Below are 15,126 nucleotides of genomic sequence, written 5' to 3'. Positions count from 1 at the left end.
CTTAGTTAACTTTTTTTTGTTTTGTTTACAATGAGCTGAGAATCGAGCCCAAGACCTATTCGGACATTTTTTCCTTTAAGGGACCTATTCGGACCTTTTTTCTTTAAGGGACCAATGTGAAACCAAAAATGTCTTTAAGAGATCATTTTACTAATTAAGCCATAAATTAAAGAAAACCATACTTTAAGCAAGTTCCTTTCAAGATAATAGTTGAAAACCGTTCCAAGAGACTTAACTCCATTACGCTCCTTACAAATATAGAGCCCCATAAATCTGTAAAGTTCAGGAACATTTTGATCTTGTTGAAGATCGTCGTTCAGTTGAGCATCATTTGTATCCTGGGCAAGAAAATCATAAAAAATATAAAATTTCTTACTAGTCATTTTAATTTAGGCTTAATTAGTAAAATGGTCTATTAAAGACATTTTTTATTTTACATTGGTCCTTTAAAGAAAAAAAATGTCTGAATAGGTCTCTTAAAGAAAAAAAGGTTTGAATAGATCCCTTAAAGACATCTCCGTTAATCAGTTTGGTCCTTCCGTCCATTTTTTCTAGAAACCCTCAAATGATTTACCACATATATGTCATGTAAGCAGCCACGATTTACCACATAATGTATGCCATGTAAGCAGCCACAGTGCCACGTGTACACTACTTAACGGTTTATGGAAAAAATGGACGGAAATGATTAAACTGATTAACAGAGATGTATTTAAGGGACCTATTTGGACTTTTTTTTCTTTAAAGGACCAATGTAAAACCAAAAATATCTTTAAGGGACTATTTTACTAATTAAGCATTTAATTTATTATACTAAAGATGAAAACGTACAACATTGAATTCATGAAAAACATGCTAACACATTAAATTTGAGTATAGTTTAGGCCGAACCTCTATTTTTCCTTCAAAGCCATTTGTTCTTTTGCAAGTACTTGAAATAATGTTTTTGATAAAATCAGCAGGCGAAAAACCAACTTCAACCATAAAATAAAATAAACTTTAGAAACTAGGAGAATAAATTTTGCATAATATAAGTACATATGTTTATACATGTTCAAGCCATGATTGAATCCTTCGATCATAGTTGAACGTCTTGAAAAAAGAGAATTTTCACAATATAAAAAGGGAACGAATTTAACAAGTAAAAATAACTGTTTAACTAGACTACAATGTAACCGATATACAATTAACAAGCGAACTATCCGGTTTCTCCATTCGATATCATGTATAAGCAATTTTCGTACTTTTTAGGTTGATTCAATTTTTAGGTTGACAGGGACATTGTATTATATATGCAGTGGGCCGGGGTTCGAACCCCGGTCATCCCACTTATCCATCTTATGAGTGGAATTTCTAGCCATTAGACTACTTAAAAAAAAAATCAGAAGGTGCAGCAGATCCACCATTCAGCAGATCCACCATTCCTAATTCAGCGTTATTCATTATTGCTTATCATCCTACGATCAATATACATGATCAACAGGGCCGTGTACTGGAATTTCGAGGCCTATGAGAAAAAATTTAAAGAAATTTACTATTATATAAATTATTAATTTTTTTTTATATTAACCTTTTAACTTTTTGAGCGGAAAAATCATTTATCGGAGTTTTATAATCAAGAATGTAATGTGCATTAAATAATTACTATCAAGGTAACTTTTTATGTGGAGCCTAACTGCCTAAGGCCATATCCTTGATGGCCTTGCATTATCCACGACCATGATGATCGATAATAACCTTATTCCACTGAGATTTTAAGGAATACCACACTCTCAAGTCTCAAGTCAATACCATCAGACCAATCCAAGTGAGTTTATATTAGCTCTACAATTAAACCACTTATACTTAAACAACACAATATATTGCTTTTTACTACTTGCTAGAATGTGCTGTTTGTAATACTTTTTAAAGTATTTTTAATTTTTTTAAAAAATATGGGTATTTTTAGAAATCATATTTTAACAGAGCTCTTAACCTCAGATCGATAAAACCCAAAACCTGTTAGGGCTAATCCTAAACGGGTCGGGTAGCCCATTCTGACAGTTTTAGGTATAGTTAGTGCCATTTTACTTGGTGCAAATGTCTATGTAGGTTCATCCACGGTAGGTTTCTCTGAATCACATACAACAAATCACTTTCAACATTACACTTTAATTCTCAACTTGCTTAGCATCCCCCAAGATAAAATCAAATCAAATGAATATATTTGCTTGTACAAATATTCACAAATTAATAAACACAATAATACTATATCAACAAATAAATGAAAATGGTAAAAACTAAAAAGAAAGATTGCAATTCATAAATTATATCCAAATTGAATAAAATTTTATTAACCAGACATAAATATTATATATTGAGGGATAAGGAACAATTTACCTCTAACAACGATGTCTCCCATTTTGAACTAAAGCTCTTCAAATCCCTAACCCTAAAATATATCATCCACGAATCGCAAAATTAATTTTTTTTACTTTGATAGTTACGGGATCAAGAAGCTAACCAAATATGAAATTTATTAAATACAATCAAGGGAAATGTGCTATTATTATTAAATCAAGAAGTACCTGTTCACACTCTATTTTATGCTGGAATCGTTAAAGATTGCTAGGGTCTAAAACTGGATCTCGGTGGTTTTGGATGATTGGAGGCCCTCCTGGTGTATGTCTTGCTTTAGTGCCTGATCCTTTCTCCTCTTCGAGGGGGAGTCAGGTCCTCTTGTGGTTGAGGTGTTGGAGGCTCTTGTTTTTGGGAGTCAGTGTGCGGGTTTTTTTTTATTGGTGCAGTTTTTGGTGTGCTTTATTTTTATTGCAGTATGTTTTGTTTAGGTGGTGGTTTCTGGCTGTGCATACTTTTTATACCCTTTTGTATAACTTTTTCATATATAGTATATAATATTATATGAGTTTTCTATCATGTGCAAATTTACATATATTAAGATTAATAAGTTTAAAATAGTAAGTTTGTATTAGAACTTGTGCATTGTATATTAAATACTTCCTCTGGACACAAATATTAGCAAAAAAAACTATTTACGCGGTGTTTAAGAAATTTAGTTAAGTGTAGTTAATTATCTTGATTTAATGCAAAACATGAGTTGAATTTACTATATTACCCCTTTTGAAAAGTGTAAAAGTGAAATAAATGCAACAAAAAAAAAGAATTAAATAAAGGTATATTATGAATAGTAGTATTAATTAGTTTAAAAGTAGTTAACTTTTACCTATAATAGTGACAAAATTTGAAGTATTTTTTTGCTTATATTTGTGTCCAGAGGGAGTATATAACTTTTTAATAAGTAATTGTTTTTTTTTTCAATAAAAAGTTATTGCATTTAATTACTTTAACATGTGCAATATTGTATATATCAGACAAACCCAAATTATATTTTCCATTCAAAATAAAAATATTGAAAATAAAAATTTACATTCACAAATTGAATCTCTAGTAAGAAATGGTTGTAACCCAATTATGATCGGTTATTTATATGAGTGGTTAAATAGGTGTATGACTCTAGAATGTTCCCCAATTAAAAATTGAATTTTATAAATCTTTTGTGCCAATAATTCATTGTCATGTGCAAAGAAATAATAAAAATTTATAATATTTCTAGCAAGTAATTTATTTATTTTTTATCTTTCATTTTAATTGTTAATTCAACTTTTACTAGTAGTGTATATTGTGATAAATTATCTATTGTCATTTATGTAACACCCTAGCTAGATCCCTTACCTGTTTTTTTTTTTTTTTTTTTTTTTTTTTTTTTTTGTACATAGATCCCTTACCTGCTTTATTAATTTAAATTACAGATAAACAAGTATTTAGAGCATCACACATTGAAATTAAAGAACAACAAACATGATATTTTACGTTTATTAAGCAGTGGAAATAAAACATCTAACTAAAATCATTAATCATGCTGCATACAAGTCATATAAGAATAGCTTATACTCCAATTCATACATACCAAATACTCCCTCCGTACCACAATATATGTCGCTTTAACACTTTTACACATATTAAGGAAGGTAATTAATGTTGTATAAAAAAGAGAAATTATGAGTTGATTTACAAAATTGTCCTTCATTTATGGTATAGAAAAAATAAATTGAAGAATTGAAAGAAGAGAGAGTAATAAATAGACTAAATTGCAGTTTTGGTCCCTCACGTTTTCTAATTGTGCGATTTTGGTCCCCCTAATTTGAAACAAGCGATTAATTGTGCAATTTTGGTCCTCCTAGTTTCAAACGAACGATTTTGGTCCCCCACATTTGCCCCCTTTTGCATTTCTTGGTCTCTGTTGACTATTTTGATCAAAAAAATTGTCGACATTGATTTTTTTGACACATGTGTTAATTATATTTGACAACTTATAATTTTTTTAATATGTTTTTTTAAAAAAAACAAGGAAGGGTCGCCTGAGTCTGTTGAAACTAGCCGCGGCCAGCATACAATGTTCCTTGCCATGCCAGATGCAAGATCTATTTTCATTAAATTGGCAGATCGATTACATATATGATGACGCTATATGCATTGCCGGTTGCCAAGCAACAGAGGTTTGTAAAGGAGACTTTGAAGATTTTTGTATCTTTGTCCAATCGCTTAGGAATATCTAATTGAAGGAACAATTAGAAAACTTATGTTTTAAGCATCTCAACCCAGTGCAGCATAAGGAGCTTTCGTCGAAGCTTCTGCAATTGAGAGATTAGAGCAAAGATGATGACATTTTTAAAAAAACTCACATGACCTTTTCTTAGTTTTTTTTCAAAAAAAAAAAACAATAAAAAAGAAATTATAGGTTGTCCAATATAATTTAAACATGTGTCAAAAAAATTCAATGTCAACAATTTTTTTGTCAAAATGGTTAACAGGGACCAAAAAATGCAAAAGTGGGCAAATGTGGGGGACTAAAATCGCTCATTTGAAACTAGGGGGACCAAAATCGCACAATTATGAAACATGGGGGGACCAAAATCGCTCGTTTGAAACTAGGGGACCAAAATGGCACAATTAGGAAACGTGAGGGACTAAAACTGCAATTTAGCCTAATAAATATTTAAGTGTATAATAGGAAAAATAGCATTGAATGTATCATTAGTAATATAAAGCGACATATATTGTGGTACAAATTTTCCTCCCAAAATGACATATATTGTGGTACGGAGATTCCATCACTTGAATCCATAAATTCTAACTTAAGTAATCTCAACATAAATAAAATTCATAATACAACTCCAAAATATATAAGATAAGATAAGGCATAAAGCTAGAAATAGTCTGATCAATGCAAAGATAATGTCACTAACTATCCGGTGTTAAGCTATTAGAGCACTAACTAGGACATAAGGTTCCAACTACATAATATAAGATAAATGGAGTGGCCATAAGCCCTTCTCCTCACCAAAGCAAAGCAGATAACCAACTGCGGCTAATCCTCAGACGTAGAAAGCTCAATCTGAGAGTCTGAACCCCTAAATGTTCAACAAATATACAAAAAGAGTTAGATATTGAAACCAACAAAAGTGTAAGTAAATACTCATACTAAACACTTAAATTATCAATAAAGCATATTATAAATAAGCATTATTGTTCTAATACTATTCTTACAATCATCAACATACCTATTTAAACATGTACAACAACAATTAGCCATACATTTATTAGCCACAAAACAAACAAATTCCACACAATGTCAATTATCATTTATTGCACATAGAGACATTTAATTCCTAATTAACTCTAAAGCCACATAATAATGTCATGTCTCCTTAGACCACCATTAAATGCATGCGGTACCATGTCTTTCACCATGAGTAACTTAACCCATTATTCTTTCACCACTTGGACATAGACCGATGAATGCATGAAAATGTTCACATATCAAACATATGATATCCACATCTACTAATTTCTTTCACCACAATTATGGATAACTTAATCCATTATTCTTTGATCAATTCTTGCACCAGAATTCATTCACCAATATTCTTTATAAAAGAAACTAACATTCATCAACATACTTCACCATAAGGAATCATCATCATTACCAACTATTAGCAAGTTATATCCTTATAATCAAAGTGCATACATAAATACATAAGCATAGGATCAAGATACAACTCCATTAAACAATAAATACAACAAAGTTTTATCCCGATGTCCTCGCTAGGCGAGACTCAGCGACGAAGTAGCGAGACCAAATCCGAAGGTTCCAGTGTCAAGGCAACACACAGCGAGACCTGGCGAGACGAATCGAGAAGTCCTCGCTAGGCTAGCCATTCCCTCACTAGGCGAGCATTCAATGCTGCCTCAAGAACACGAAGAACAGGTTCGTCGCTAAGCGAGCATGCAAGCCCCACTATGCGAGAAAACCAGAAACCTCATGCTCTGCTTCGGGTTCTCAAAGGAAAACCCTCCAAAATCCCCAAAAACCACCCTTTATGCCCAAAAATCACAACTTTAAGCATATACACAAATAATAAGCATATAAGTACAATCAAAATTACAAATTTACATCAAACATGTGATATTCATGAGAATCATTCATATTCATACACAACTCACAAACAACACAAATTCTCTACAAAAACATCTACAAATTTATGTATTTAAACCCCAAGATTCATACTTCTAATTATTTATAAGTTTAACCAACATCATTGCATCAAAAAGGTTATATTTTCATAAAGAAATTCCCCAAACCCAAGAGAAAAAAGGTGTTGAAAGATTGGGTGGAGAAAAATATATTTTCTCCTCTTTCAATGAATCACCTCTAATTCCAATACTACTCTCTTACCTTGTTCTAAATGGATTCTTTACTCCTTTCAATTCCTATCTTCAATCTTCAAGCTTTTCCTTCTTCTTTTGTTCTTTATCTTCTAACCTTCCTCGTGTTCTCTCTTCTCTCTCTACACCTCTCTCTATCGGGAAAGGATTCCCTCCTGTGCACTGTCCACTGGATTCTCTCTAGTTTTAATGACCGCCATTAGATCATCCTGCCTCTTATTTTTATATTTTTAAAATTTTTTATTGGAAGATGATGATTTGACTGGATGGATTGTTCAAGGGAGACAATCCACTCCCCTCTCTATCCTTTTGAAATAAAAATGAGACTTTTTATTTCTATTTTACCCTTTACCCTAGTATTTCTACTATTTCTCTAATCATACCCCTAATACCTATTTGATAGCATAATTTCTAATACCCACTCTTTATCTCATCCAATTCTTACTCAATTATTCTACCCAAAATACTCAAATTAATAAATATTAATAAGTAACACACAATTAATTAAATCAAACTATCACAAACAAAATAAATATAAACAATCAATTAATTACTAATAATTAATTCTAGGTCGTTACAATTTACCTTGCACTTGGCGTTGACTGTCGAATGAAATCTTCACGTTTTGCCATATTATATAAAGCTTCCATTGGAGTAAGATATTCTATCTTCCAATCAGCTTTATAATGAACCTACATTCAAATAATTGTAAAAAAAAATAACTCAGTTAACTTTGTCCATATATAAAGTATAGTCAATATTTCAAATAGCAAATAAAAATTGCCAGAATAAATTAGAAGTGATTTTGAATGTCCTATGAACAATAAATAAAACTCCCCTCTATCCCAAATTATAAGAAAAAAACAAAAATCACATTTATTAAGAAAAAGTAAAACATGATAATTTGAAATGTGTTTTTGTGGGTTTTCCTTGGAATAAGTTCCATTAGAAGATTTGGTAAAAAAAAAAAGTTCCATGAGATGAAAAAACAATTTTTATTGGTTGTTGATTATTCAAAAAAGGGGAGAAAGAGAAAATTAAATGCATTTTGCATTTAATTTTATGAGATTAAGGAAAGAAACATTCTTTAAAAATGATTTTTCTCTTATAATTTGGGAAAAAAAAAGGGATTTTTTCCCTTATAATTTGAGATGAATAGAGTATAAAGAAATAAACATATTAATTGGTGAAGCACTATATTGGTACTTCATCGGTGTAATTTTAAGTGCCATCAAATATGATTTTCTGACGTAGAAGTAGAAATGCCCACAGTAATAACACAATTTTACATCATAACCGTTTAATTTAAAATTAATGCTTCAGATCATTTTATACTGATTTTGTTAAGATGCAATATGAGCCGACTGATTTAAAATGGGTGGTTCAGATCTACTACTGAATATAACCATGTGAAATTGTATATTACAGCAATAGATCCTGATCCATACATATAGGTCGACTTAACTTCAAGTAAGTCAAGCCAAAAATATAATATTATATAAAGAGAGATAAAAAATTAAAGGTGAAGTATGATTTTTGAGGAAATCCATTTCCCGTTCCTATTGGGTTCCCTGTTTTCTCTAACAATTATAATGAGACAAAGAGTTCTATGAAAAATATATATATATGAGACAAAGAGAGTAAGTTAAAAATCATACTTTGAGCAAGTTCATTTCAAGATAGTAGTTGAAAATTGATCCAAGATATTTGACTCCATCACGTTCTTTACAGATATAGAGTCCCATGAATCTGTACAACTCGTAAGGCTTTTCTTCGGTCTGTAAAAATATATATAATAACAATTTTTATCAAGATTAAAGTTTTTAAAAAAATAGTATTCTTATATTAAAACAAAGTTGAAAATAAAACTATATAAAATCCAATCATTGAACTTATATTATAGTATTTTCATTAAAGAAGGATGCAGTCACATACAAATTTGGGACCCGATTTTGAACTCTTCCCCCTCTTTCTTCTCCTTATTGAAGTGGATGCTTCTTCAAGTGTAGCCTTTTTCATTTCATTTTCAGTAGCCTTCTTTGAAGTATTGCAACAATCATTCACATTTCATCACCAATATATATAGAGAGATTGTTAAAAGATAAGACAAGGTGAATATATATATTTACTTATAAACATATTTGGTCCCTTATATTTATTTTAGGTTTTAATTTAGTCTCTTACGTTTAAAAAATATTAATTTGGTCCCTTACGTTTTCATCGTTTGCATTAGTTAGTCATTTCTATCAGTTTTGTCACATGTGATAAAAAGTTTGCATACGTTGACAGACACGTGGACACCTAGACACTTGGACACGTGTATAGTTCAAACGGTGTTAGTGGAAAAACTAACGGAAAAGACTAACTAATGCAAATAGTGGAAATGTAATGGACCAAATTGATATTAAACGTAAGGAATCAAATTGAAACCTAAAATAAACGTAAGAGACCAAATGTGTAGTTAAGATATATATTTTATTATACCTTGGTGGTGGTCCTTGTTGAACATTGCACATCTTTATCTTGTTCAAGATTATCATTTGTCTGAACACCATTTGTATCCTATATGCAGAGAAATCATAAAGACTATAAAATTTGAACACCAAACATGAAAATGTACAACATTGAATAAGTTAATTTATAGTAATTATAGTTTTTATGAAAATATGCAAACACGTTAAATTTGTGTATATATAGTTTAGGCCAAACCTTTGTGTTTCCTTCAATGCACTTTATTTGCCCACAAGTGCTTGAAGTAATGTTTTCGATAAAACCAGCCAAGGAAGAACCAACTTCAACTATAAAATAAATCAACTTTAGAAATCAGTAAAGTGAAGTTTACAAAGTATAATTACATCTGTTTATGCAAGATTCAATCTTAAATATTTTACATTGTCAATCGATCATAAATCATCATTAGTAATATCCCTTTAGTTTGCTTACATAGCATCTAAAAGTATTTGTGAATTTTAAGGCTTGAGTACACCTTATACTCCTTATAATTCTATTTTGAGGTTCACACACTAAAACTAAAAGTTCCCTTACCTAGAGCCAATGTCTCTGTAGGCCTAGGTGTAGCCATTACCATTTTACTTTGAGAAGATGTCTCCGTAGGTTTCGCCATTGACATTTCAGTAGTCTTCTCTGAATTATATACAAGTAAATCATTGTCAATATTACACTTCATTCTCTACTTGCTTAATATCCTCTCGAGATAAAATCAAATCAAATGAATTTATTTGCTTGTACAAATATTCACAAAATAATCAAACACAAGAATCTTATCATCAAATAAATCAAAATTGTAAAAATTAAAAAGAAAGAATGTAATTCATAAATTATATATAAATTGAATAAAATTTTATGAATATCAGACATAGATATTATATATTGATGAATATTAATGGATGATTTTACCTCCAATAACGTTCTCTCCTTCTTTGAACCAATGCTCTTCAAATCCCTAAAAAATGTCATCCAAGAACAACAAAAATCAAATTTCATTACTTTGATAGTTAGAATATCAACAAGCTATCCAAACATGAAATATATAAAATATAATCAAGAGAAAAAGAAAAAAAAAATACACAGTAACATATAATATTTGTGGATAGCTTTTGACTTAACCTCAATTCTTTCACAAGTACTTGCAGCTGTGTTATTTGCAACTATGTTTGAAGAAGAAACACCTGTAATAATAAAGAGAATCAAGTAAAAAAGCCAGTAAAATAATAAATAATTAGTTGTGAAATCAAAAAAAATTAGCACGGCCTAATGCATTGTAACAACTGCATTTTTTTTAATAGTACAAGACTTATTTATTCCATTTTTCTAAAAAAAAAAAAACTTATTTATTCAATTTTAGATAAAAGTTAATAAGTTTTGCAGTCCTATTATTTATTTATTACTCATTTTTTTACTAAATTTCTATCTACTTTGTGGATCCGGATTGCATTTGGTAACTGCTTCACGCAGTTACACTCAGTAAGCAATCTAGTCAGTCCAAAGACAATCAGATGGTTCTGATTAATCAGAATAATTTAAACACAATTTTAATCTCAACCATTTAATGTTAATCGAGAAGTCGAAAACAACTACTGCATCAATGCAGTAACAACATGCACTCACGGACAAATAGGAAGGGATCATCGGAATCTATTTTCTTGATTATTGTATGTGCTTTGTTTTTTTCTTCATGCCATTCAACAACACAAGTATGAGTTGTGCCAAGTTCAACTCCAGTAGCTGGTTCCATATTGTTTCCCCATTCTGTTTCAAGTGAACCAATAATTCAAATTCATAAATTATATTCAACTTGAATAAAATTACATCACTCAAACAAATATTATATATTACAGTAAGAGATAACGAAATACTCCCTCGTCCCAAAACTTTGGTCCTTTTAGAGTTTTTGCACGTTGATTAAAAAATAATAAAAAATGATAAGTTAAGTTATTTTTACTCTTACTTTATTAAAAAAAAAGAAAATTCATTTAAGGAATGTTTTATTTGTTGTAAGGGTATAAATGATAAAGTATTGTTAATTGTGTCTTGATTTCTTAAAAGAACTAAAATTTTGGGACAAAATTAAAAAAGTAAAAGGACTAAAGATTTGGGACGGAGAGAATATTTACCTTCAAAATTGAAGCATTGAGCATTATCATCATTGTTGCGCATTTCGATGTGAAACTCTTCTAAATCCTAAACAAATTCCATCCAGAAATAGAAAAATCAAATTTAATTGCTATTAAAAATGGTTAAGGAGAAACATGCATGCTATTAAAATTAAATCAAGAAAAAAAATTTAAAAAGAGAAATAATAAATTTAGTGGTAGCACTAATGTCTCTTTTTTTCAACCGTATTTTCAAATGAGATTCGAACCACCTCAATTTTCAAATGAGAAATTATTACTTAATATAAGACATAATATTTGTGGATAACTTTAGGCCTAACCTCAGTTCTGTGACTTCTGTCACAATTTGTTGAAGTATTGACAATTCTATTTAAAGAAGCATCACCTTTAACAATAAAGAAAATTAAGTTAAATAATTAGTAGAATGAATCACAATAAGTTGAGAAATCAAAAAATTTCACTTAATGCATCGTAGAAATTAACTAATTGAGGGGTAAAAAACCCAAATTAAAGTTAGTTAGCACAATATACTATTGCTTTTTACCGAGGTTGTCAGAACCGGACCGGTCATCGAACCGGCGAGCTCACCGGTTCAAGGTTTAATTGGTCGGACCGGGTTTAATCGGGGTCGAACCGTTTTTAATTAAATATATATTTTAATTAATATATAAATAAAAATATATGAATAATTACTCAATATTTCATAATTTCATACATTAAAAAGATAAAATATCACAAGTCAAAATAAAATAAAATTTATAATTCAAACCAAATGAAAAATAGAAGAAAAACAAAAATCTTTCCTATTCCTACGACGTCGTTGATTTGTTTATTTATTTTTTTTTTTTTTAAAAAGTTTAAACGACATCGTTTTGCCCTATTTTTTAAAAAAAAAATAAAAAATCTGCAAAACCGCTTGAACCGTCCGGCCGGTTCACCGGTTCGACCCGGTTCGATCCCGGTTCAAGCGGTTTTTTGTCGGTCGGTTTCCTATCCGTTTTTTGCTCAAAATCGAACCGTTTTTATGACCGGTTCACGGTCCGACCGGTCCGACCGGCCGGTCCGGTCCGGTTTTGATAACCTTGCTTTTTACTAATTGCTTGAAACTTAAATGTGCTGCAAACCGATTTTGTATTACTTTTTAAAGTATTTTGAAATTTTTTTAAAAATACGGGCCAAACCGTTTATCCCGTATAGGGTGTGTATTTTTAGAAATCATATTTTAACGAAGCTTTTAGAGTCCGTTTGGTATGAAGAAAAGTAAGTAGGAGTAAAGAAAATTACGCAAACCAATGAATGAACTTTCATTCATTGGTTTGCGTAATTTTCTTTCCTTTCACTTTTTTTTTTCCGTTGTACCAAACGGACCATTAAGCCCAAATCAATAAAACCCAAAACCTGTTAGGGCTGGCCCTAAGCGGGCCAGATAGTCCGTTCTAACAGCTCTAGGTATAGCCATTGCCATTTTATAAACTTGGCGCAAATGTCTCTATAGGTTCACCCACTGTAGACTTATCTGAATCACATAAAACATATCGCTTTCGATATTACACTTTTTTTCTCAACTTGCTTAGCGTGTGTTTGGTTCAGCGGCGGAGAGAATTGATTTTGGTAGAATTGATTCTGTAAAATTGATTCTGGCCAAAATTGATTTTAAGCTGAAGTGGTTTATGTTTGGATATATTCATGAAAAAGTGAGTTGAACAAAAAATTTGAGTGTAAAAATCAATTCTAGAATCAGAAGCTACGATTTCTAGCTTTAAGTAGAATCAATTCTGGAGGCAGAATCAATTCTACTTTTGAGAAACCAAACAAGTCAGAATCAATTCTACACGTCCAGAATCAATTCTGGATGCTCCAGAATTGAAACCAAACATACACTTAGTATTCTTAAAATCAAATCAAGTGAATATATTTGCTTGTACAAATATTCACAAATTAATCAAACACAAGAATACTATCAACCAAGGTTGTCAGAACCGGACCGGTCATCGAACCGGCGAGCTTGCCGGTTCAAGGTTCAATTGGTCGGACCGGGGTTCAATCGGGTCGGACCGTTTTCAGTTAAATATATTTTTTTATTAATATATAAATAATTATTCAATATTTCCTAACATCACACATTAAAAAAAATAAAATATTATAAAGTCAATATAAAATAAAAATTTTAGTACATTAGACATAAAATTTATAATTGTTAGTACTAAGTATTACCCAGAATAAAAAGAAATACTTATTGTTACTTTGGTAGCAAACTTAAAAATTAAAAAGCACAATTTGTCTTATACTTTTGTATGATGGAGGCCCAGCCCATTTTCTACTATAACCCTAGTATTAATAGTGTTGTTGTTTTTACCTAATGAAACTAAAACACAGCCGTCACCTTCAAACTTCTCTATCTGCTACTATCCTACGTATTTTTTCTTCTATTTCCTTTTAGAATTCTTTATTTTCTCATATGAATATTTGTGCTTCTCATTCTTATCAAACTCTCCAATTCTCTATTCTTCTTATTGAAATCTGGTCTGAATAGTATCAATGATAATTTATCTATGTCTGTTCATGTATGGGACGAAACTCAAAAGAAGAAGAAATTGAAACTGTAACTTCCAATCTCGTCTAAAAAATAACAAAAACACCCATTGTTGTTAGGTTAACATGAAAGAAAGAAGAAACCTTTGCGATTCTTAAAAATCAGAACCTCCAAACCGCAAAAAAATCAGAACTTTTCCGAGTCTTTTCCTCAACGTTGTATTGCAGCAAAAAAAAACCGCTGAACCGCTGAACCGCGCCCGGCCGGTTCGCCGGTTCGTACCGGTTCGGAACCGGTTCAAACGTTTTTTTACCGGTCGGGTTACTGTCCGTTTTTTGATGATAACCGAACCGTCTTTCCTCCCGGTTCCCGGTCCGACCGGTCCGACCGGCCGGTCCGGTCCGGTTTTGATAACCTTGCTATCAACAAATAAATGAAAATTGTAAAAACTAAAAAGAAAGATTGCAATTCATAAATTATATCCAAATTGAATAAAACTTTATGAATAAGACATAAATATTATATATTGAGGGATAAAGAATGATTTACCTCTAATAACGTTGTCTCCCATTTTGAACTAAAGCTCTTCAAATCCCTAACCCTAAAAAATCATCCATGAATTGCAAAAATTAAATTTCTAATTTATTTTGATAGTTACGAGATCGAGAAGCTAACCAAATATAAAATCTACTAAATTCAATCAAGGGAAACACGCTATTATTATTAAATCAAGAAGCACCTGTTCACACTATAATTTGTGCTGGAATCGTTAAAAATTGCTAGCGTGTGGAACTGGATCTCGGCGGTTTTGGGTGATTAGAGGCTCTCCTGGTGTATATCTCTTGAGTGATTAGAGGCTCTTCTTTTTGCGAGTCCGTGTGCGGATTTTGTTTTTCTCGATTTTGGTGTGTTTTATTTTAATGGCAGTTTGTTTTGTTTAGGTGGTGGTTTTTAGCTGTGCATACTTCTGATACCCTTTTGTATTTAAACTATATATATATATATATATATAATTCAAAATAAAATATTGAAAACGAAAAGTTACATTCACAAATTGAATCTTTGGTAAGAAATGTTTCTAACCCAATTATCAGTTATTAATATTAGTGTGATTGACTTTGGTTAAATAGGCATATGTCTCTAGAATGTTACCAAATAAAAATTGAATTTTAT

At 30.9% G+C, this 15,126-nt stretch overlaps 1 long non-coding RNA gene across 1 annotated transcript; it reads right to left on the bottom strand.

Moving 5' to 3' along the window:
* Positions 1-8,796: 8,796 nt before the first annotated feature.
* On the bottom strand, positions 8,797-9,553 carry LOC123905070. Its single transcript, XR_006808309.1, has 3 exons — positions 9,496-9,553; positions 9,271-9,348; positions 8,797-8,820 (listed from the first exon to the last, which is right to left on the bottom strand). It is a non-coding gene; the product is annotated as an uncharacterized LOC123905070 (long non-coding RNA).
* Positions 9,554-15,126: the final 5,573 nt, after the last annotated feature.

The sequence above is a fragment of the Trifolium pratense genome, linkage group LG2 (genome assembly GCF_020283565.1).
Source record: "Trifolium pratense cultivar HEN17-A07 linkage group LG2, ARS_RC_1.1, whole genome shotgun sequence".
NCBI lineage: Eukaryota > Viridiplantae > Streptophyta > Magnoliopsida > Fabales > Fabaceae > Trifolium > Trifolium pratense.
This window is presented reverse-complemented; position numbering and strand designations above follow the sequence as displayed.